At 42.6% G+C, this 23,950-nt stretch overlaps 1 long non-coding RNA gene across 2 annotated transcripts in view; it reads left to right on the forward strand.

Moving 5' to 3' along the window:
* The window catches only part of LOC307195440, a 200,558-nt gene that overhangs the window by 48,200 nt on the left and 128,408 nt on the right, over nucleotides 1-23,950 (forward strand). The window contains exon 3 of one of the 2 annotated variants that reach the window (XR_013830839.1): nucleotides 1,983-2,128. This is a non-coding gene — a long non-coding RNA (uncharacterized lncRNA). Of the gene's footprint in view, nucleotides 1-1,982; nucleotides 3,650-23,950 lie in introns of those variants that run through there. The other variant, XR_013830840.1, reaches the window with a different exon arrangement.

Raw genomic sequence — 23,950 nt, forward strand, 5'->3', positions numbered from 1 at the left:
TCCTGACTGATTCCTTTTCATGTTGTTGGCAGAATTGCCCCTTACCCCCAAACGAACAGATTCCCCTCATCCTTTCACATTACCGAGCAGCTCTCTGCTACCCAGACGCCAAGAAACAGATGCTTCCCTTCCTTATTTCCTTGAAGGGCGGGACGTTATAGAACTTGACAGATGGGGGAGCAGTTCCATTTATAACCTTCCAATTTCTTGATTTCTGGTGCCCCAACCACATTATGGCAGTCACCTTGGGAAGTTGGGGGAAATGTTTTATGCTGTGTTAGGATGAGAAATCTGACTAATGCCTTGATAATCCAAAATGAACTTCCTGCCTCTTGGGTATCACCTTTGTGTGTAACTTACAGTGTCTGCCTTTTTGTCCCTCTTCCTGCCCTATGGACCAATGGACCACTCAGGTATCGTTCAGAGAATTGTTTTATCGTTCAGCTACAAAGGTAAAGCCTATGGTGCAGGGAATTCAAAGATTAGATTGCTGGGACCCTGACAGTAGGCCCTTGTAGATAAGCAAAGAAAAAAAATTTAATTAAAACTAACTAACGTGAAATTGTAGTTTCTGGTCATTAATTGTACATAGTCTGGTTTAAATTTCTGAAGCTCCTTGTGGGTTTTGCGCTAGTGATTGGATCTATGGGAACAAGGATGTTCATGGTTTTTGTCTTCGCAACTGACTTTGCTCAGAGTTTCTTTACAACTTTTATTTCCACTCTGGAATTAGACTGAGGTAGTATGCCCCCAGGACAGAGGCAGGGGTTGGGGTGTAGTCATTAAGAACTCTGACTATAATTTCCTGTAACACAGGAACCAAACCTTTCTAGGTGCCCGGCCTTTGGAAACGATTTCAAGTAATACTATTGAAGGCATTTTCGAGAACAGCATTTCTTCCCTTTGGGGTCCCTAGGCTCTCACACTGCTGTGGAGGAGAGCAGAGTGGGCTCAGGAATGCAGCATGCTGGATGGGGGAGCAGAGGCCACGTGCCTTCTGTTCCCGGCTATGGTGGATGTAGAGACTGCCATGGTCAAGGTCCTGTGATGTGGGGAGCTCTGGCCTGGGGGAGGGCACTCTCCCAGCCATGGATCTGGGACCTGGAAGGAGTCATTCAAACTTCATGAACCTGTTTTTTATCACCAATGACATGGGAATGATAGAATGTGTGCCTTTTATCCCAATCAAGTCTGACCCACTCTGCAGGTTCTGCTGGGAACAGTGGGAATTGTGCCAGGGTGGTTGGAGGACAAATGAGTGGCAGGAAATGCTGGTTCTGGTGAAGTTTAGGAGTCCAGGTTCCCCAGAGAAACAGAACCAATAGGATGCATTCTTTGTCTTTAAAAATTATTTTTATTAATATAGTCTTCTGATTACAAATGTAATTTGTACTAATGTAGTTAACAATATTGGTTAACTACAGTAAAAGTATAACAAACTGAACAAAATCACCTGTGATCTCTCCACTCAGAAATTACCATCCTTTTATATTATGGTGTATTTTCTTCTGGGATTTGCTTATGAAAAATTAATTTTGATGTCACATGAGTCATTCTATACAAGCCCCGTAGGAAGTTTACATTTAGCAATTTTACATCTCATGGTTTTAAACTTGAAACATACACACACACACACGTGCACACACACACACACACATTGAGAGAGAAAGAAAAAGAAGAAAGCGGAGGAGGAGGGAGAGAAGAGGAAGAAGGAGAAAGAGTAGGGGACTGGCTCATGATGTTGTGGACTCTGTCAAACTGAAATCTACAGGGCAGGCCAGCAGACTGAAAACCATGGAAATGCTGATTTGCAGCTGGAGTTCAAAGGCCATCTAGAGGCAGAAGTCCCTCTTCTGGGAGGTAGTCTTTCTTTGAAGGCCTTCAACTGCTTGAATGAGGCCCCCTGACACTAGGGAGAGTGATCTGCTTTCCTCAAAGTCTGCTGATTTAAATGTCACTCTCATCTCAACATGTCTTCACAGCACCATCCAGACCATGTCTGATCCAACATCTGGGAACCACGGCCTAGTCAAGTGGACGCATAAAGTTAACCGTCCACCCAGTGAGGACTGAGTGGGAGAAACCCGTGCTGTGATTGGCTGGCCTGGAAGCAGCTCTGCCTTGATGGGTGAGTTGGAAAGTCAGATATGGGAGATGGTTCTTGGGAACAGAAGGGACCATCTTGTTCTGGCCACTTCTCTCCACCACTCTGCTGACAGTGTGTTAGCAGATATCTGGTGGAAGCTTGACTCGGCACACCGCCTGTACTCGCCTCTCTGGGCCTGTGGGAGGTAGCCTGAATGGCAGTCATGGAAAGAACCCAGGAATGTCCAGAGCGAGCCCCAGCTCACCAGGGAGGAGCGTTCTTGGAGGTGGTTTGTTCATCAAACTGAGAAATAGGAGGTGACTGTGCTTGGTCTGTGCACCAGGTCCCCTCTGAGAATTCCCTTGATCGCTCACCCTGAACTCAGTTTCTTTAATGAGAAGAGGGGAGGTCAGCTCTGGCAGTGGAGGGCCCGTCTGAGACTCTGTCCTCGGGAGGGTCTCCAGTTCTCCTGCAGCACTTTATGGGGGGTGATCCATACTTTAGTGCGGAACCCCTGCATTTGCTTAGCAGGAAATGTTTCAGTTATCTTTATTTTTATTTTATTTATTTATTGTTGGCTCTGTTGGATCTTCGTTGCTGCGCGCGGGCTTTCTCTGGTTGCGGCGAGCAGGGGCTACTCTTTGCGGTGCGCAGGCTTCTCACTGCGGTGGCTTCTCTTGTTGCGGAGCGCGGACTCCAGGTGCACAGGTTTCAGGAGTTGTGGCTTGCGGGCTCTAGAGCACAGGCTCAGTAGTTGTGGCGCACGGGCTTAGCTGCTCTGCGACATGTGGGACCTTCCTGGACCAGGGCTCGAAACCGTGTCACCTGCACCGGCAGGCGGATTCTTAACCACTGCGCCACCAGGGAAGCCCCTCAGTTATCTTTAAAACAAAGAAATTCACTGCCACATCCCATCCACTTTTTACTTATAGATCCTAGTTGTCACTTAAGAGCTACTTTATTTTTAATATCTTACGAATTTTATTGTTATCACATATTTGCCCATAAGATGATCATGTCACAAATTTAATGTTTTGTGTTTCATTTTATCTACCATATAATCTTTTTCTTGATGGACATGTACATCCTGTTACATTTTCAAGTTTAAAACCACGAGATGTAGAGTTGCTTAAGGGAAACCTCTAAGGATGCTTATGAGACTCATTTATGTGACATCAACATTAATTAATATTTCATAAGTAAAAGCTAGAAGAAAACACACCGTCATGTAAAAGGGTGATCATTTCTGAGTGGAGGGATTGCAGGTGATTTAATTTGTTATACTTTTAATGTATTTTATTAACATTATACATTAGCATGCACTACATTTATAACCAAAAGAATAGATTCATAAAAATCACTTAAAGACAAAGAAAATAAAATTACACTAGGAGAAGACATTATCCATGTAATAGGTCTTTCATAATTTAATATGAAGAGATTTCTGTACTTTGCTCAGCTTGTCTTACCCATCCCTGAGGTATGGGAACTAGATGAACAATTATTTGCAAGCCTCTGGTGATGAAGAGGTGAAGAAGTATCAGCCTCTGGGGGTGGACAACAGTCTCCCTGTCATAAAGAGCTGATTTTATCTTTTACACTTTTTGGCAAGCTTTTGCACCCCTCCTTGGGTGAATGTGAGAAATCACCCAAACCCATGCAGTCCAAACTCATTCCCACTGTCTGCAGTCTGGGCCCCATGGTGAGAGGGAGAGAGGACCCAACGTTCTGGGTTATAAGGTCTCACCCCAAACATATCTCTTCAATCCTTCATGTTGGAATTGACTTTTTTCCCCAGCTGTGCCTCAAGTCTGTTTATTCTTACACTTCAGAATTTATCATAGTTTGATTTATTAACATTAACTTGGCGATGTTTTATTCCCTTATCACACTGTAAACGATTTGTAGGCGAGGACATTTTGATTTTTTCCTATGATCTCTGGAATTGCTAGCGCATTGTTTCTCATGTAGTAGATGTCTCATTGTGTTGAAGTTTCTACGATGCCATTCTGGATAAGTGGAGTACTTGTCTGAGGTCTCAGCAGCGTCATGACTAGACTCCTGGGCTCAGATGCCCGGTAGACACTCTCTGTGGGACTGAATGAGGAGCAGGGTCAAGGACGCTGCCTAGAGCTGCTTTGCTAAGACCCCCCAGGCCAAGGTGAGTGGATGAAGTCACTACTCCAGTCCAGAACATCCAGTCTCTTCATTTTTAAATCCAATTGAGAAGAGTGGTCAATTTAGAGATTAAAATGGATTCCAGCCATAAGGGGCCGGTTAAATCTTTTAAATAAATTATCCAGGAGATTCAAGCCACTAAGAGGAAAAGCATTGTGAGCTCTCTAAAACAACCCAGGAGCATTTAGAAATGAAATTCACTCTATATGACATAAGGAAAGTCCAGACTCCTGCTTCTCGTTCACTTGACAAGACCGTGCCTGGTGAAACACAAAATTCTGCTCAAAAACAAGGAAGGGTAGGGCACTAATAAAAATACTAATATTAATAATTAGCATGACGTTCATGTATCTTTGGTAACTCATGAACCCCTTCTTACGATAATTCAGTTTCCAGCTTTGTGTCTCCCCGCCCCAAACATCTTTGGCCTCAGTTCATATCCTCGTTAGAAGTCATTGGATTTCCTTGGATATTGGTTAAGATTTTCCAGTTTCTCCGAACTGATTTCTGGGCATCAAAGCTTCTGCAAAGAGTGAGTGAATCAGATTTCGTACATCAAGTTTACCTGATATAAAAATTATTATATTTTCATGTTAAAAGGCACTTTATGTGGGATTTTTTCCTTATGCTGGGAGGCTCAGATTTTGAAAAAGGAACAGACACCTTGTGAAGATAAAAGATGAGGAGATGATGGAAGTGTCATCAATAGTTAGAAAAATGGTACTAAAAATTAGAGGTGTTTTAAAGACCTATTCAGATTTACAGTGGTAAGAAGAAAGAATTCTGCAGACCTCACTATCAGCCATTTAGTGGCTTTTACAGTTTGGTGGATTGTAAAATGTGCGTCCAGTTGGCAAGAAAGGACAATGAATTAGAATCTTCTGACCATCCGGATTTAAAGGCGAGAGCTGGGGAGGGTCAGATACAGGAGGAGATCGGCAATGGAGTGGGGAGGAAATATTCCCTAAAGACGAACATTCTGGAAATTTGTTTTTTACAGACTATTTTCTCTCTTTCTCTGTCTCAAAGTACCAAACAAAACACAGTCTGATCAGGAATGTGTGCTCCCAGAGGCAGGGGGAGGGCCTGCGGGGAATACAGTTTTCCTTCATTCAGCCTCTGAAGAGAGCAGACACCAGAAAAAGGAAGCAGCAGAATGAAAACTTGTCCCCCAGACTCTGCAGGAGACTTAAAAGCACTTCTTTTAAACAGAGGACTGACTTTCCAAGGCCAACTTTGGTCATGTTGGCAGCTAAGTCTGAACTTTTCTGAATCATTCTGGGGATGGTATATCATGGCTAGAAATGTTCTAAAGTGCAGTTTTCATTAGAGCTACCAACTAGTCAAACATCTTTTGGGACGTATACATCATATAAAATAGTTAACAACTATACGAGTTGACATTTATTCAGTCAAATCATGTTCTTCTGAGCCCTAAGTGGGTGTAGAAAAACAGCAAATAATATCTATGGTATATGAAGATCTTTTCCCCTACATCGGTGTTAAAAGGAATTATTTGTGTACAGACACTGTAGGATCTAGGCGTATTGCATGGCTGCTCCCTTGATATATTGATGCAAATGGCACATAGCTAAAATCAGATGGCAACAGACACCCAGTGGGCTCTGGGAGTATGTATGAGTGTGTGTATAGTAGAGTTTTGGTGGCAGGTAATGAGGCTTTGGGACCAAACCACTAGCACGTCCCAGTGTTTAAAGACAGAAGAGGAATTTACATGACGATTGTGTGTATATGCATGTGTGTACATATGTGTATGTGTGTAACAGACACACACACGAAACCCTAGGGGTTTGTTGGTTTGCTTGCTGTCATGCTAACTTTACCCTCAACAGTGTGGTCCCCTCCCAAGTTCAACATCCAGAACAATTGATCTCACAGGCTTTGCAGCAGGGTTGGCATTTATAAGGGTGTGGGGCGCCATGTTTGTTTTGATGGCTTTTGCACAAGTACTTACCTTGCCATCTTCTTGAGGTCCTCACTGAGTTGAATCTCAAGAGTACAGTGGACTCCAGAGTATGGTACTTACACCAGAGGGCGGCCTGCATGACTGTCCTTAGTTGTGGGGATTTAACCCAAGAAAGGATTTTCAATGAACAGCCTAAGAGCTTTGACACCATTTAAGAGAATGGGGATCCTGACATTTTGATTCTTACTATAAATTTACTTTCTCAACGTTTGCTTTGGGAAAATGGAAATTGCTGTAGATGGGGTAATAGATACGGTAAAGTGTGCAAATTTTACCCAATGTATAGACACAGGCTATGGCAATTATAGTCTACATTCCCTTTTTCCTAGGCTCTGCATCCCCTAAATAAAGGCAGAGAGTTGATCTTGGCTTTGACATTTAATATTGAGCTGCTCTTCGCAGGTCATTTTCTTCCCTTCCATCTGCGTACGTTTGCACACACACAGATACGCGTGCACATACGCACCTACACTTTTTACTGTTATTCTGTAGTCGCCCGCAGTCATGGTTCAAGGTCTGGGATAGAGTTCCAGAGGTGTACTAGTTCAAGTCCCTGCCTCAAGCCACACTAGGCGGCCACACAGTAAATGTGGCAACACATCCTATTAGTGGAGAGTTCAAGGGCTATAACTCCTCTTGGTGGCCTGTGCTTTACCACTTGATCATTTAGCCAAGAAGTTTGCCTAATAGCTGAACAAATGTCCTTTGTATTTGATGCAGATTTACATTATTGAGGGTCTTGATTTAAAGATAATTAAAATAAACTTGATTTCGAGGGATAGGGGTTCTCAAAACTCTTCAGCTTGTCTGCAGATAAGCTTAATAGACTGCAGATGCCACAGACCCAGCCTGGTCATCACAGGGCCCAACTTTACAATCTTCGCAAAGCATCTATCTGCTATAGCCTCCAGTTTCTTATAAAAATAAGACTGCATTATAAGCTTTATTGGTTTAGTCTTTTACTGTGTTTCTTACCTGAATCTTCAGTTCTCTACTATTTTCTATCTAATATTTGCTTGGTTCAGTGTTTGGCAAAAATAGCACTCCATGAATATTTGCAGAATGGCTTAATAAATACGTCTCAACAGCTCACAACTGTTGTTAATAGATGTTAGGCAGAAATAGGGTTCCATTGTCGAATTAATCTAGGATGTATCAGATTAGAGAAAGTTAAATAGGCTCCTTTGCTATAGGACCTGTCATAGTGTAAACAGTCAGTATACATTGTGTGTGGAGAAGAGGAGATGGGGTGTGCTGGGCTTCCCAGGTGTGTTGGTTCCTAGAAGAGTGCCTGGTATAAAGTAGTGTGTGCATGCATGTGTATATGTGTGTGTGTGTGTGTTTGTGTGTGTGTGTGAATTGTTGCTAAGGTTATTATTTATTATTGTTATTACATTTGTCTTTGGAGACGTTTTTCATAGAATTTCTTAGGACTACAGTTCCACTAGAACATGCTTTCGGAAAAGGCTGATACACCCTCTCTTTGTACTAAGAGAACTCAGTGGTTCATATTACATCAATTAGGAATTTGAAGTAATTCACTGGGGCTAGTGAGACATTTGTCTTTGCACTATCTATGACAATGTATTTTGTTAGGAAATCAACATGGCAAAACAAACTTTGGAAGGAATGCTTAATTTTTAGCAAATGAAGGGTTCAAAATACCCACTTTGGCACTTTGGAAGCTCCCATTCGTTTACTTAGAAGTGTTTATGGGCCAGTGACCTAGGAAGATGACCTTGGACTCCTTCCTGACAACAGTTTATTATTTTAATTTACTTTAGGTGTTTTAAAATAAGGACACTGCATTTGTAGTCTTCTCTTGGTAGAACTAGTGATGCAACGTGCTTAAACTTTTCTTTTTTCACTGAGTTGTGTCATTATTAAACTTCATCATGGTTTTAGGCCTGATACATCGTATTCATCAAGGTTGCTTTGAAAACTTTCTTGTGTTCTAACAGGTGAACTTGCCATTGTTTATAAACACGCCTGCAATTTTCATCCTGACCGTCCACTCAAATAGGAAATCATGACCCTGCACTCCCACTTCTGGGCACATATCTGGAGAAAAACATAATTTGAAAAGACACGTGCACCCCAATGTTCATTGTGGCACTATTTACAGTAGCCAGGATATGGAAGCAACCTAAATGTCCATCAACAGAGGGATGGATAAAGAAGATGTGGTACATATATACAATGGAATATTACTTAGCCAAGAAAAGAATGAAATAATGCCATTTTTAGCAACATGGATGGGCCTAGAGATTGTCATACTGAGTTAAGTAAGTCAGACAGAGAAAGACAAATATCATATGATATCGCTTATATGTGGAATCTAAAAAATGGTCCAAATGAACTTATTTACAAAACAGAAATAGCGTCACAGATGTAGAAAACAAACATGGTTACCAAGAGAGAAAGGAAGGGGAAGGATAACTTGGGAGATTGGGATTGACATATACACACGACTATATATAACATAGATAACTAGTAAGGGCTTAGTTTTAGCACAGGGAACTCTACTCAATACTCTGTAACGACCTATATGGGAAAAGAAGCTAAAAAAGAGTGGATGTATGTATATGTATAGCTGATTCACTTTGCTGTACAGCAGAAACTAACACAACATTGTAAATTAACTGTACTCCAATAAAAATTAATTTTAAAAAAAAAGGAAAGCACGGTGAGAACCATGGGTTGCCTTCCTCCCTTCACTCCATTGGGCATTGTTATTTTGCAGCATCCCCACAGGCTCGTGAGAGCCTGTCTGAATCTCCTAGACTATTGCCTTTCTCTGTTGTTTTCAAAATTAAAATTCTTACTGAGCCCTGATAGACTGTGCCCTTCAGTTAACCCGTAGCTCTGAGGCCCGTCATTGTCAGAGGAGGAACTGGAATGAGCTAGATAGGATTTTCTCCCACTTTTACAATCATGATTCTTAGTGCGTATTTGCAAAATACACACATATTCCTTTATTTGGAATAAATTCTAATATTTAATCAAACATCAAACTTTCATTGACCGGTCTGTAATTACCACTGAGGTAGGTCTTCCTCCCTCCCCCCTCCCTCCTGTCCTCCCTCCTTATTCATATGAGTCCACGTTTGTCCATTTCCAGGCCTTGGAGAATTTTCTCATCTTCCGTGTCAAATATAATAGCTGATGGCCGTTCGGTAGCACTTGCCTGTCTGACAACGTAATGCACAACTTTCCTTCAGTGTTCTCATAAATCGGCCAGAAAGAAAGGCCTTTTGTGCCCTGGATTTATGACTGGTAATTCCAAAGAAGGTTTCAGATTTATAAATACACATTTGGATTTTAGCACTGAGTTTTGGTTGTCAAATGGAAGAAAAAAAAGATTGCAAGCTGAGTTTATTACAGCTTGAGAAGATTTGGAAAAGGATTCAAGACAAATATTTTTGGGCTGAGAACATGTGTGAGGTCACCATGCCCTCACAGAAGTCTTCTGGTGGTGATGCTGAACGGTAATAGGATATGGAAATCTGCAGGCTATTCCTGGAACCTCCTGACTCATCCCGTTATCTGGGGAACGATTCTTATTATTTCTGCATTGCTCTTCCATCTGTAGAATGCGAATGCATGTTAAGGCTCTACCCTTCAGGCACCCTTGAATCTGGGGTTGTCTGCTGGGATCCGTCCTTCAGCAACTTCCTGGAAGTGCTGGTGGAAGTGTGGGTGGGCCGGCCGGGCTCAGGCACGAGGGATGTGGGGAATTGGGATCTTGACAGAGGAGCCTGGGGTAACCGCGGAGGTCAGGAGATGTTCATCACGTTATACCCCAAAGGGTTTTGCAGGACAGGAAGGCCTGAATCGCCTCCTGCGTTTAGGGTCTGGGCATATGCCAAGGGATTAGTTGTGTGGTTTTTATAATGGCTTAGAGATGCTGAAGACAGGTGCATTTTAAAGCCTTTATAGGGTAATAGTTTCCTTTGACTTAAAAGAAACTTGGAGAGGGAGGTTGGGGTCAGCAGATGTAAGCTTTCATATACAGGATGGGTAAACAACAAGGTCCTACTGTACAGCACAGGGAACCATATTCAGCATCCTATGATAAACCATAAGGGAAAAGAATATAAAAAAGAGTGTTATATATGTATAATTGAATCACTTTGCTGTACAGCAGAAATTAACACAGCATTGTAAATCAACTATATTTCAATAAGATATATTGATTAAAAAAAGACAAGGTGAAGGAACAAATAGCAAATAAATAGAAAGCTTAGATGTATAAGACCAGCCTGCATCCATATAATACAGTCATATTTTCTGCAAAAAAAAAAGAAACTTGGGCGAGGTGGGGGAGGGGTGAGCAGTGGGAGGGCCACCCAGGCCCTTTCTAGATCGATTGTCATAAAATCCAAGTAAGTGTACTCAGGTGTTCAAGATCAGCTGAGTGGGGCATGACTGGATTTCTTTATGCAAGGTCCTAGTTGTTTTCTAGGCATATCATTTTGCAGTCGTTGAACAGTCGTTGGTTCTGTTCAGTACTGAGAATGAAGATGCTGAGAGGATGCAGAGGCAGGGACGAGAGGGAACATCTGATGTTTTGGGAACACCGTGTGTAATTGGAAGGGGCGGGGTTGTGCAAATGGGCGTTTGTCCTGTGGAACATGGTTGAAGATGGCTTAGCAGCGAGTGGCTTCTGTGACAATTAGCAAGGTTACAACTAAAGCATCAAATGACCCTGATGGAAGAGACTAGAATGTACTGTAACTTCAAGGTACGTGACCGGACCATATAGCAATATTGGTCCCACTAAATGAACAATCTTACAGGGCTTGTAAAAGAAAAAAAAATGTCTGTGGTTTAAGAAAGGCTCTTTATCCTACTTAAACCATTTGGTTAAGAAATGAGAGAGAAAAATCACCATTTGTTATTTTCCTTGAATTTCAAGAAGCAGTGATTGAGCACAAGTCCAGGACTGAATCCTCATTAAAGGGATAAGGAGAGAGGATTCATTTCCAGGGTCCAAGCACTTGTTCGAGCAAATGATGTATCATAATTAAGCACCAAGATGTAGAGGACCCAGAGTTTAAAATGATTTTTGCCAATTAATTCTGATTAGCACGTGAAGACAGTGAGAGCAGGACCCATTATCTCACTCCACCAGCACGGAAGGCTGCCCACCCAGGTCACGTCACACAGGCACAGCTTGAACACTTGCCCGGATTCTCTCTGGATTCTTCCTTCTCTGGGGCCATCAGAGCTTGAAGACACATGAAGATGTGCAGCTTCCACCTGGCAAAGTGGTTCAAACGTCACCTTGTACTAAGGGGGACATGACTGTAGGACAGAGGGTTGGATGGTAACAGAAGTCCCTGGAAAGCTTGGTTCTTCCTTCTCTCTTCCTGAAGCCTTTTATTGGAGGTTTAATCACAGTGGCTAATATTCGTTGAAAGCTTACATTGTACCGAGTAAAAGATAAGCACACTGTATATTGTATCACAATAGTCCCATGACATCGGTACTGTTAAAACCCATGTGGTGGATATCACACATGGCAGATATGCATGGGGATTCAGAGCCAGATCGCCTGAATTCCAATCCCAGCTCCACCATCTATGAGCTGTGTGACTTCGGGCACTTTTCCTAACCTCTCTGAGTCCCAGGTCCTCATCTATAAAATGGGGATACTAGAGGCTCTCTGACTCATAGGCTGTTCTAATGATGAAATTACAAAATGTGTCAAGTGCTAAGCTACTTTGGTAACTTTTTAACATGAACTAATAAACACGACTGTTGCTGAGCTTAAGAATATGAATTCAGAGAAGAAGGAGCTTGTGCAATTCTGTTACTGTCAGCCCAGCCAGAGGCTTTTCAAGGAGGGTTTGTTAGGAGACCTGAGCATATTAAATTTGTTGCTCTGGGTTCCAGCTGAGGCTTAGGCTGTTGGAAGCACCCGCAGCATCTGCATTACGCTCGGGCCACATGAAGTCCCTGTGGTGTAGGATGCATTGGGTGGAAATCAGTTTGGGTTATGTGCAGAATGACCCAAATTTGCTGGGAGTAGACTTGCTTTAGGGACGGAGGATGAAGATTGACAAGGTGTCATTTACACAGACTTCGGCTCGCTGCCGCTTGGACCCTTTGGTTCCACACGTGTGCACGTGATTTACATGCCTGTAATGCAATCAACGTTTGAGTCAATAACATCCATTTCAATCCCTGCTGAGGAATGTCCTTCTGTTGTACTAACAGCTGCTGCCGGGCTCGGGCTCATATATCTCCTAGGGACAGGGGACCCCGAACATTAATGCTTCTCAACATCAAGAAGATGAGTGGGAACGTGTAGAAAGTGGGCAGTGAGGAATGTGTGAAATGCAGCTGCTTTATGGAGGTAATTTTCCCTTTAGTTGAGTTATTTTCAGAGACTTTTCAAGTTGAGCAAAAAGACAAAAAAAAAAAAATCCAATGAGCTTTGGGACAAACAGGTGTACTCATTTATTATTTCTTCTCTTATTAATGCCATTTACAGCAACATGGATGGACCTAGATATTTTCATACTGAGTGAAGTAAGTCAGACAGAGAAGGACAAATATATGATATAGCTTATATGTGGAATCTAAAAAAATTGGTACAAATGAACTTATTTACAAAATAGAAATAGAATTACAGATGTAGGAAACAATCTTATGGTTACCAGGGAAGAAAGGGGGGTAAGTATAAATTGGGAGATTGGGATTGACATTTACACACTACGATACATAAAATAGATAACTAATAAGGACCTACTGTATAGTACAGGGAACTCTGCTCAATACTCTGTAATGACCTATACGGGAAAAGAATCTAAAAAAGAGTGAATATATGTATATGTATAACTGATTCGCTCTGCTGTACACCTGAAACTAACAGGTGTGTGTAATTTACAACATTGTAAATCAACTATACTCCAATAAAAATTAAAAAAACCCAGAAAGAAACAAAAAAAATCAAAGTCATTCCGATTATAAAGGAATGAGTGTTCATTGAAGAATATTTAGGAAAAACTAGAATTATAAAAAGAATAAATTAAACGAATTCTAATTTTCTTACCAAGAAATCAACACTGTTGACTTTTTGGATGAGTTTTTCCTCAGGTTAATGGATGGATATACATTTACGTGTGTGTAAAACGAGGATTATGCTGCGTGAAGCAATGTGTGTCTTGTGTTTTTATCCTTAGCATATATTGTAAACATTTCCCCATACGACTCAATAATCTTCAAAAATGTGATTTTGGATGCTGTCTTCTGGTCAGTTGAATGTAATTTACAAAATGATTAATCTAATATCAAATAATAAGTTTCTTTAAATTTTTCACTATTATAACTAACGTGGCAACGAGCATCCTTTTCTATAAAACTTTGTGTATCTGAATTGTCCCTTTGGATAGATTCCTAGAAGTGTATTTATTGTATCTAAGTATATAAATACTTCAAAGACACCCATACATTTTGCCAAGGGTGACCCCAGAAATATGCCAGGTTAGCGCTCCACCATCAGGGTGTGAGCATGACCGTTTCTCCTCACTAGCACTAAGAAGGTGACTGTTTAGTGCTCTGAGCTCTACTCTTTGTGTTCCGTCTTGTCTAAATTTTTATTAATCTTTAATTTCTAATGTTAAACTTGAAAAGTGATATTCCTTATTATATAAATTCGCTCATACTGAAATATACAAAGTGAGAAGGAAGCCGCCCCTTCCCCTTGTCAATTCCCAGCGACAGCTTTAATGAGTCGTCCGATTGGCGCCTTTCCGATTCTTGCTCCCATTTGTAACATTTTGCATATGCACAGGCAAATATTTATGATAAAATTAGAATCACATGCTATACACTATAATGCAACTTGCCTTTTTTATTCACTTAAACTACAGACATCTTTCCATGTCAGTGTGTTGAGACAGTATTTCTTTATGTATTGTAGATGTAAAATGATCTTCATTACTCCCTTATCAGAAATGAGGCAATGAGCATCCTTATACATTCTTTTTTTTTTTTTTTTTTTTTTGCCATGCCGGGAAGCTTGCAGGATCTTAGTTCCCTGATCAGGGATTGAACGTGGACCCTGGTGGTGAAGGGGCCAAGCCCTAACCACTGGACCGCCAAGGAATTCCCTATACAATCATTTTCATTTTTGATTCTACAGGATACATTTCAAATGGAATTGTTTGACCTAACTGCTTTTGATAGCTATTTCCACACTGACTCCCAAAAAATTGTGTACTAATTTACACCCCACATCAACATTGGGTGTTATTTATATTTTTTTTTGTATTTTTCTACTCTGTTACGGGGAAAAGTATTACCTCATTCTTCTTCTAATTTGCATTTCTTGGGTTTATTACAGTTAATTGTTCTATGTCCTTTTTGTATCAGAGATGGCTATGAATTGTGACATATATTTTTGGTTTATCCACTGTATTTGGGTGGAGAAAATTATATGAAAATATTCCAGTACTTCTTGTCTTAAGACAAAAAAGTTTACATCTTCTTCCAATTACTACCTTATTTTTCTATTTCTCTTTCAAAACGAATTGTGTATGTGTATATTTCTTCTTGGCATCTCACCATGAATACTTACGGTAATCTCAAATTTAATTAGGACAAAATAGAATGTTCCCCCTAAAGTTACCCTCACACAGGCATCCCCATCTCATAAACTAGACTAGCTAGCCAGTCCCTTATGGTAAAAGTCTCGGAGTTTTCTTTCATTCTTCTCTTCCCTTCAGGGCTCAGACCAATGCCTTCAGCAAATGCTACCAATTTGAACTCAGCAAATTTCCTTAACAATTTACTGCTCTTCTCTTTGATCTCAACCCAGATTCACCTCAACGTGCTCTTAACGACTCTCCCTTCTTTTCAGGAGTCCCTGCTGCCATCATAGTCATGCCCACATAGTACGAAGCGTTTTTGCTCCAAAACGTGAATCAGATTACGTCACGTCCTGCTTAGAGCACGCCTCAGAACTCCCAACTCACCTAAAACAAAATCCCAACTTTGAACCCTGGCTAACATAACGCACTATGCGGCCTTGTCTCTGTCCTCCCTGGACCCCATCTCCCGTCCCCGTCTCTGCTCCAGCCACGCTGGCCTTCTGCAAACAGTCAAGGTCATGTCCGCCTTGAAGCCTGTTGCCACCTCTTTCTTCCACCAGGAATCCTTCCTTCCCATGGCTGGTCCATAATATGCAGGTCTTGTCTGAATGTCATGCTCTCTCCTGTTGCCCTATTCTGATTGTCACTCATGGTGATACTTTTTAATCGATGGATGTGTGACTTGTCTCCAAGCTCCGGGAGCGTCTGCTTTATTCATTTCTCTGCTTCTGATGCCTGGAGCAGGGCCTGGCATATAACAGGTCCATGATAAATGTTGACTTAACTAATGACTAGGTGGGTAAATACCCATTATACCTGCATTTTCTTATGACCATGCCTTATTTATGTGGTTCCCTCAGGCTGGAGTTCACTAATCTGTTTGTTCTGTTTTTGAGATAATTTCTAATCTTCTGTCCTTTGAGGCCTTTCTCAGTCCTTAACCTGATGTGATCTCCCCCTTCTCTGAATCCCTGCAGCATCTTATGCTTCTCAACAACACTTACCCTTTGCTCCATATTTCATGGTCATTTATGTCTGTGTCTAATTGCTCCAATAGAATTTGAGAATCTTAATGGCACGAATGATGTGAGTCTTAATGACACAAATGATGTGTTTCTTAACCTGCTTCTCTCACAGCCCCCAGCAGGTCCTCACACACAGAGGGAGTGCTCTAGGAATATTTGCTTAACTGAGACCATTCTTGCTGTCATAGGATGGCATAGTATTTTAGGGCTGATAAAAATACTTCATGGAATATGCTGTGATCTAGTTCCCAATTTTAAGAAAAATATTCTGACCTTGGTCCTAGTTAGAGCTTTATAGATTCTGAACTGGAGCTAGGCGGGAGATGGCATGTGAGGTCGTCAGAGTCTGCTACCGGTTAGATCTGAGAGACTTAGGTGGCAATTCTATCTAAAATCGCTGCTACTCTTTCTTCCCTACTCAAAACTCATTAGACTATCTATGGAAACAGTCCTCCCGCCTCTATTTTTCTTAATATGACAAACCCAAGTTGACTCTGCTAGTCTCTCCACGTATCTCCAAGGACTGTCATATTTCTAGTTTCCTGATGAATTGGGCTGCTGGTAGCTGACATCTCTGAAGTGACGTGGCTGGTGACATCACCGTAGGGTGTCTGCGCTCTGTCTAAGTGACACGGCCTGACAACAGCTCAGCTTCCCCCTCTGGCCTGAAGGGACCAGGAAGGGAGTGCCTGCAGGCGGGAACATGGAAGGCAAACCCACAGGGAAGGAGGCATCTTGGGGCTCTCAGGGCGGATGGCATAGACAGCTGAGGAGTTAGTGGAGGGAGAGGACGTGCTCTGACATTTTCCGGTGCCTCCCTGAAACCTTTCTATGAAACAACACACCGGGGGCAACGCCCTCCAGAAAACAGGGTTTAGCACAGTCAACTGGCACGTGACTTTGCTAGAACTTTAACCTTGCTGCCAAAAGTCATCTTTTGCCTCACCAGTCTCAGATGCTCTGCAGGACAGCCGATCCTAAGTGCATTTTTGACAAAAGCAGCACAAATTAGAAACAGGGTCTTTTTTCCTTCTTTTTTCCCTCTCTTAATTTCCTTTGTATTATTCCACTGTCAAGTTTCCAATACTATAATTTTATCTGCTACCAAGACGCCGGCGATAAACCATTTGCCTTGACACAGTCATTATTTTAGGGCTTCGTATGGAAGTTGCTCTGCTTAAACACATTGTAGGATTGATTTTTGCATTTCTTAATGCCTCGAGCTTTTCACTTACCGCACATCTTTTAAAGGAGCAGAGACGAGACAGCGGATCTTGGCTTTGCCGGTGGGAGCTGGCTGTGGAGAGTGGCAGGTGCGAGTGCAGGGGACAGAGATGGCCGGGGGGCTGGGGGGTGGTGAGGCTTCTGTTATTCTAAGATGTTGGTGGACAGTGACCGGCAAATCTCACGAAAGTATTGGAAGGAGACGAAAATTCTGCTTCACTGTCATCCATGCACATGAATGTTCACCTTTTAGAAACAACCGTTTCCCTCTTAGGAAAACCATCAGACTGGAGGGAATGGGCAGGCTGGTGCATGGCAGCATTAAAGAAATGCATCCCTTGATGATGGACTGACTGGAAGGCATCTAACTGTGAGGATGGCTGGTATAGACATAGGAGGAGAAGGCAGTTCACCCAGTTCTAGCATGGGATGCCCAAGGGCACTCCTGGAGCTTGAAAAGGACTCGGAAGTCTTGCTTCCCCTGGAGGTGGTAGCAACAGCACCGACCATAGTGACTCCAGCTCAGCTCACATGTGTTGACCCCTTTGTGAGTGCAGGTGTCGGCTTCAGCCGGTACCCGTCTGATCTCAGTTTACCCTTCCAGGGAGGCAGTTACCATTCCTAGCCCATTTTAGAGAACAGGATACTTGAACTTTGAAGGATGAGATAACAGGTCCAAAATGGCAAAGTATCAAATGTTGGATCTGAGAGTCATACCCAGGTCAGTCTGATTGAGTCCCTGCAAATTCATGATCACAGTGTCTCATGCTGAGGAATCCAGGGACAATTCCAGCCTTTTGTGTTTGGCACAGTGAGGACAAACGTGTTTTTTTTGGCTATTTGGTAGAAATCAGAGTAATTCCGTCCGGCACAAGGAGACTTCCTACACTTCAGGCACCGTTACTGCTATATCCTGCTGACCTGGCATGCACAGCTGTGTCCTTCTTCCCCCCAGGTCACTGCAAGACAAGTATCAAAGTACAGGAGGGGTAAGGACAGGGTTCTTAGCTCTGTGTCTGTGCTACGTGCCTGAAGGGGAGGAGGAGCTTGCATAGAACCAGCTTAACGTGGACAACACTGGCCAACAAGGCATGGAAGTTACACTCAAAACCCTCAGAGGATCTCTGGTTTCAGGAGTGGAAGACGATGTTGGGAAATGCTAAGCTTTTGAGGGAGCTGATACCCAGAGGCTGATTCCTGGTCAATAGTAGCTTGAGTTTTTCCATTTTATTGTATCACACTGTTTGAAATCAACATGCCTACAAAGTGATGAACCTTCTGGGTTGTCATTGGGCCCTAAAAATACCAGATGCCTTTTGAAGGGCTAATGAATTATTAGTCAGGAACACATTAATATACATTTATTTAAAGGGCTTTCTTCCTAACACTTAGTTAAGATTAACTGCACCAAGGAAAGGGCAGTTTTATTTGGGCAGAGATGAAAGGAGACTTTCAAACGTGTAGAAGGCAAATGAACATTGACCAAGTGCCTACAATGTACCCAATTCTGTAAGGCAACGTGGACGCTATTCCTTCCACTTGATAGAGGAGGAAACAGACTCAGAGAAGAAGAAAGGTGAGCAGAGGAGGCCAAGAGGGAGCCTATTAGGACAAAGCCATGTTATGGAAACTTCTAGAAGTGGGGGGAGAGGTGGATAACCATGAGTCCCCTTTCTCTAGACTTCATGCAAACACCCCTTTCTGCTAACAGTCTTTTTTCGGTCAAATTCCAGTAGCCTAGGTTAACACCTTCTTTTGTATTCAAACATGTTTCCTAGACATTCAACCCCAGCTGCATTTGTTGGACTGGGATGTTCCAGTGTCTCTTCTCCACCCACTTACAGACCATCTCCTAGGACTGGTTTCTCTTCAGGTGGTTGGCTTTATCCATTACATGTGATTCTTGGGAATTTCAGTCTCAGGAAGGTCTTTGGTTTCCAAGTTATTTTGGACAATTTATTTCTGCCCCGTGTAGTAACGATACATTTCTCTAGAGAATGGGAATATTGATAAGATGAGGTAATCTGAAAGAAAAGAGCAGGGTCCCCACAAGTGGTTGTGACTTTCATGCAAAGAGGCCAGGCTGCAGCCATGGGGGAAGTGGTGGTTGACATCACCTCCACTCTCCGACCCCTGTACCTGCCCACGTGGATGAAGAAGCTGCATGCACCAGCATAATTCTTTATTTTTATTTTTTACATCTTTATTAGAGTATAATTGCTTTACAATGGTGTGTTAGTGTCTGCTTTATAACAAAGTGAATCAGCTATACATATACATATGTTCCCATATCTCCTCCCTCTTGCGTCTCCCTCCCTCCCACCCTCCCTATCCCACCCCTCCAGGCGGTCACAAAGCACCGAGCTGATCCAGCATAATTCTTGAGAAGAGACGGTGAGTGCTACGAGCAGCCCTGACTGTGTGGCTGCTCAGGGGAGCAGGGGTTGCAGAAAGTATTGCAGATCCGGCCCCTGAATTGCCTGCCTGCCAGGGGTTCCTCCAGCCAGGTGACCCCACCTCCATTTCAACAAGGCCACCATCATTGACAGCATTCTGTGTCCCCTCACTCAGGATGTTAATCAGATTAAGCATATTATATTTTTCTTCTCCATCAAATCCTTAATATTGTGTTTGAGAATAATTGCAAGAGATTGTTTTTTTATTTTATTTTGATTTGTTTTATTATTTTATTTTATCCACTTAGGATGTCAGGGCCTCTTGAACTATGTATGGAAATTTAAGGACCATAATATGGAAATTTTTACTTGGAGTCCAAATCTCTGGCACTTTGGTCAACATATCAGTAGGGGTTGTATGGTAAAATTGTTTCCATAAAGTTCTATTTTGGCAAACTCTCACTCACTCAATAACTGTACCTACTACGTGTCCGGAACTGTGCCAGAGTGGCTGGGGATATGGTGAACCAGACAGAGCCCATTAGGAAGAAGCAGATGTATATATTAATATACATACATCTGCACATGAAAGAAAGTGTGATACCACACATGATGTATTGTCAGCTGCAAGGTTTCTCAATGACAGCACTATTGCCACCTGAGTCCAGATAATTCTCTGTTGTGGGCTGTCCTGTGCAAGCTAGGATGCTTTGCAGTATCCCTAGCCTCTACACATGTAAAATCTAGTAGCACTACCCAGTGAGAAGTCCTGAGTGAAAGGGAGTTGAAGGGACACCTTGGGGAAGATGGCGGCCCTAAACAGAACCTGGCAAGGAAGCAGGATCGGGCATGTGGCTTCCAAGGTGGGAGCCAAGGAGCCTTCTCCAGGTAGGAAGAAAGCTCAAGAACATGGAATTAGAGATGCAATTGTACTTAGAAATAAGAAGTCATTCCTTAGGAAGAAATAGCTAGTGTTTACTGAGCACTAGTTTTATGTCAAACGTTTTAAATGCGCTGCCTGATGCAATCTTCACAATTACTCATCAGATATGAAGACTGAGGCTAAGGAAGATGCAGACACATGTTCAAGTAACAGCGTTGGATCAGAAGACACAGGCATTTCTCTCTGGGCTCTGAATCAGTCAATATTCTAAAAATAGATCGAATCCTGTGCCAGGTGCTATTCCCATCGCCTCCTTGCTTTGTCAAGATCCCGAAACAATGAAGATCAGGCAGTGGGAAACTATGCCTTTAAGACAAAGGGGTCATTTTTCATTTAGGAAACGGAGGTAGGAAGCAAGGCTCGTTGGAGAAATAATACTCATGTAACTCATTTAAGGATATCCGTGTGCTTTCTTAATGGGAGCGCCCCTGTTCATAATCTCTCAGTGGCTCACTGTCTCACTCAGAATGAGTCAAAATCTTCCCAGTGAATGTCCTCCCCCACCTCTCAGACCCCCTTCTTACCCACCCCCTAACCAGTCACTGGGACCACTGCTGCTGGGGGCTCCTGGAACCCTGGCCACGTCAGACATTGGCCCACGGTGATTCCTTCCCCTAGAATGTTCTTGCCCGGTCAGCTGTGTGGCTAGCTCCCTCACCTCCCTCAACTGTCTATTAAAACAGCACCTCTCTGTAGGACTTTCCCTTTTCTCTACCCAAATGATCTTCTGACTTACTATGGATTCTACTTATTTAATTTCCTGTCCAGCTTCCACTTCTAGAATGCGAATTCCACAGAGATGAGAAGTCTTGTCTGTTATTCTCACTGCTGTAGACCTTGGAACAGCGTCTGGCACGTAGTAGGTGCTATTAAAAATAGTTTTGAACCAATGAGTAAATTTCCTCGTTGGGCAGGTTGGTAGGATAAAATGAAACGTTCCTGAGAAAGGCACATCCAAGTACGTGAAGAAGGCTGAGCGCCATCATGAGAACCTAGTTCTGTCTGTCTCCTTGAGCCTCTCTGCCCACCTGCCCAGTGAGCCACTGGTCCTGGGAACAAGGCTGCAAATGTGACTTGGTGCTTTTGTGAATAGTCACGGTCTGTTGGATCCTTATGAGTCTGAGCTTGCCTTAGCATGAAAAGAATAATCACGTTTGGGGGAATAAAACTAATTATTCCATATGGCTTAATACATCTAATAACTGTTTAATAAAGGATATAAAAATTTCCCTGCTTTTCACCTTAGTAAATGTCACTCAGTCTATAACCTAATTACTTCAATTTTCCATTTAGGAAATTAATTCATTTCGAAGGCATGAAAAAGCAGCTGAGAAATTTTTCTTTCTGGCCAAAGACTTAGAAACTCAGATGAGTTCAAAGACCTCCCAGCCCACCGAGGTCAAGAACAGAGCTTTCAAGTCAGCTAAATGGACTTCCACTTATGTCCCTGCTCCTTGAGTTTGACCTGAAGTAAATCAATTAAAGCAGATACAAGATTCTCAGGTTTCTCTCTGTCCCTTTCTCACTTTCAGTTTCTTCCTGCAGGGGACTTGCCTGATACAGAAACAGCTTAGTAGCAACATTAAATAAGGTAGAATGGACCTGGTGTCTCTGGATCATAGTTTTCTAATCGTGAAAAGTAGAGGAGAAATAAATCGTGTTCAGTACCTACTGTGTGGGGGACATTTAGATAGGCATTTGGCATATCTTTTCTTATTTAATTCCCATACCTTTTGAACTGAATAAATGAGCAGATGAATATTGAACACATAAATCTTATCTAACATTTAATGTGTACCTACTACCTTCTAAGTATTATGCTAAGTGTTTTACCTAAATTTTCTAAATTCACGTAACAACTCTACAAGGTAAGAACTGTAATTGTCATTAGCCTTATCTTCTAGATAAGAAAGTATGGGTTCCGTGAAGGTCAATAATTTGTCCAAATTGCTTAGTTTCTAAGTAGTAGAGCTGGATTTTGAGGTGCTATTTTTTCCTAGGTTGAACAAAGTTCAACAATTTTCAATACCTTTTTCAAGATCACCAGGCTAGTACGTGGCAGGTTGGACTGCAAAGCGTTTCTTCATTACATGACAGATTCATCTTCTTCTAAGTGGTTTCACACAGCCTACACGATGCTCCATTTAACCTGAGATAATCCTTGGGTGCAATACTGTGATTGGCTGCAAAGACACCTGCCCTGCAGTGAGCACGTGTATGAGCGGAGCTGAAGTCTGCAGCCTCTGTGGGCCCCTCTGCGCCACTGCCCACAGTGCTGGGCTTCTGGTCTTCCCGAGACAGAGAAATCCCCACAAAGCAGGGGATTTCCTGTCTGAAATGAAGACATTCCTCAGCAATGAATGAACAAGAGACAGGCAGTTTTCTTTTTTTTCTTTTTTTTAAATTTTTATTGGAGTATAGTTGGTTTACAGTGCTGTGTTAGCTTCTGCTGTTTTCTTTGAAAAGAGGCATATACCCTCTTTGGCAGGACCCCCCTCAGTTACCTTCAGAGGCTAAGCTTGGTCCAAACGATGTCCCTGACGCAGGCTTCTTGAGGCTGGGATTGACGGTGGGGATCGGGTAGCCGTGGGCTGGAGCGGTTTGTTGGACTACGGCAGCCTCTTTATAAAAACCCACTCACCAAATGCTCGTTCCTAGTTGTCTTTGAGAAAGGAGACGAACAGATCCTTGGCTTTTTGTCCGTCTCACTTAGTGATAAATACTGATTGTGACTAGCTGGCAAGTGCTTACTTCTCCTTCCTCTGGCTCTCTCCCACAGCAAGGGCAGAAGCATCCAGCCCAGTGAACTTGTAGGTCTACCTGGTGCTAAGCCGACACCTTTCCCAGGGCCCAGCTTAGCCCCTGCTTTGAACATCCGGGTCCTCAGTCAGTGTCTGTCACTCATCCTGGAATGTGGGGATATCTGGTCACTGTCCACACATGGGAAGAAGAATGATGCTCTTTTTCTTAAACCACCTGACACAGTTCCCTGGGGAGGGTGTTTAGACAGAAGGATGAAGGAAGGTTGTGGGCAGATTGCTTAGACTTTGTGGGCTTTGCAGGTGTACGGGGAGGGCTACAGTAGGACTTGACAGCCAACGGAACTCATTAAGCAGTTCTTGGGGGGCTGGGTGTGTTTAAAGAATCCACTGATGGGAATACAAGTGCCACCTCCCTCTCTCTCCTGATCTGCCAACTTTAAATGCAGACAGATCGATAGGCTATTGTTATTAAAAAGAATAATCAAAATGATTTTCCTCAAAGAGCAAAGTTCTTTTCAGAGCATGATGGATCATTCACTTCTAAAACCTAGAAATTGCTGGTGAGGAAGATCGTGGGCTTTCCCTCTTAATTTTACACATTTAAGAATTCAAACCTGCATGAGGCTTGTTGTAGGAGATTGATGGGGAGGTACTGGTAGGGTTTAGGATTCTAGACATGAACCAGTGGGCTTGTCCCCAATTCACACCGCCTACAGCAGATGCTTCCTGTGCTCTTGTCTGATTTCCTA

This window comes from Stenella coeruleoalba (genome assembly GCF_951394435.1).
Source record: "Stenella coeruleoalba genome assembly, chromosome: 12".
Lineage (NCBI taxonomy): Eukaryota > Metazoa > Chordata > Mammalia > Artiodactyla > Delphinidae > Stenella > Stenella coeruleoalba.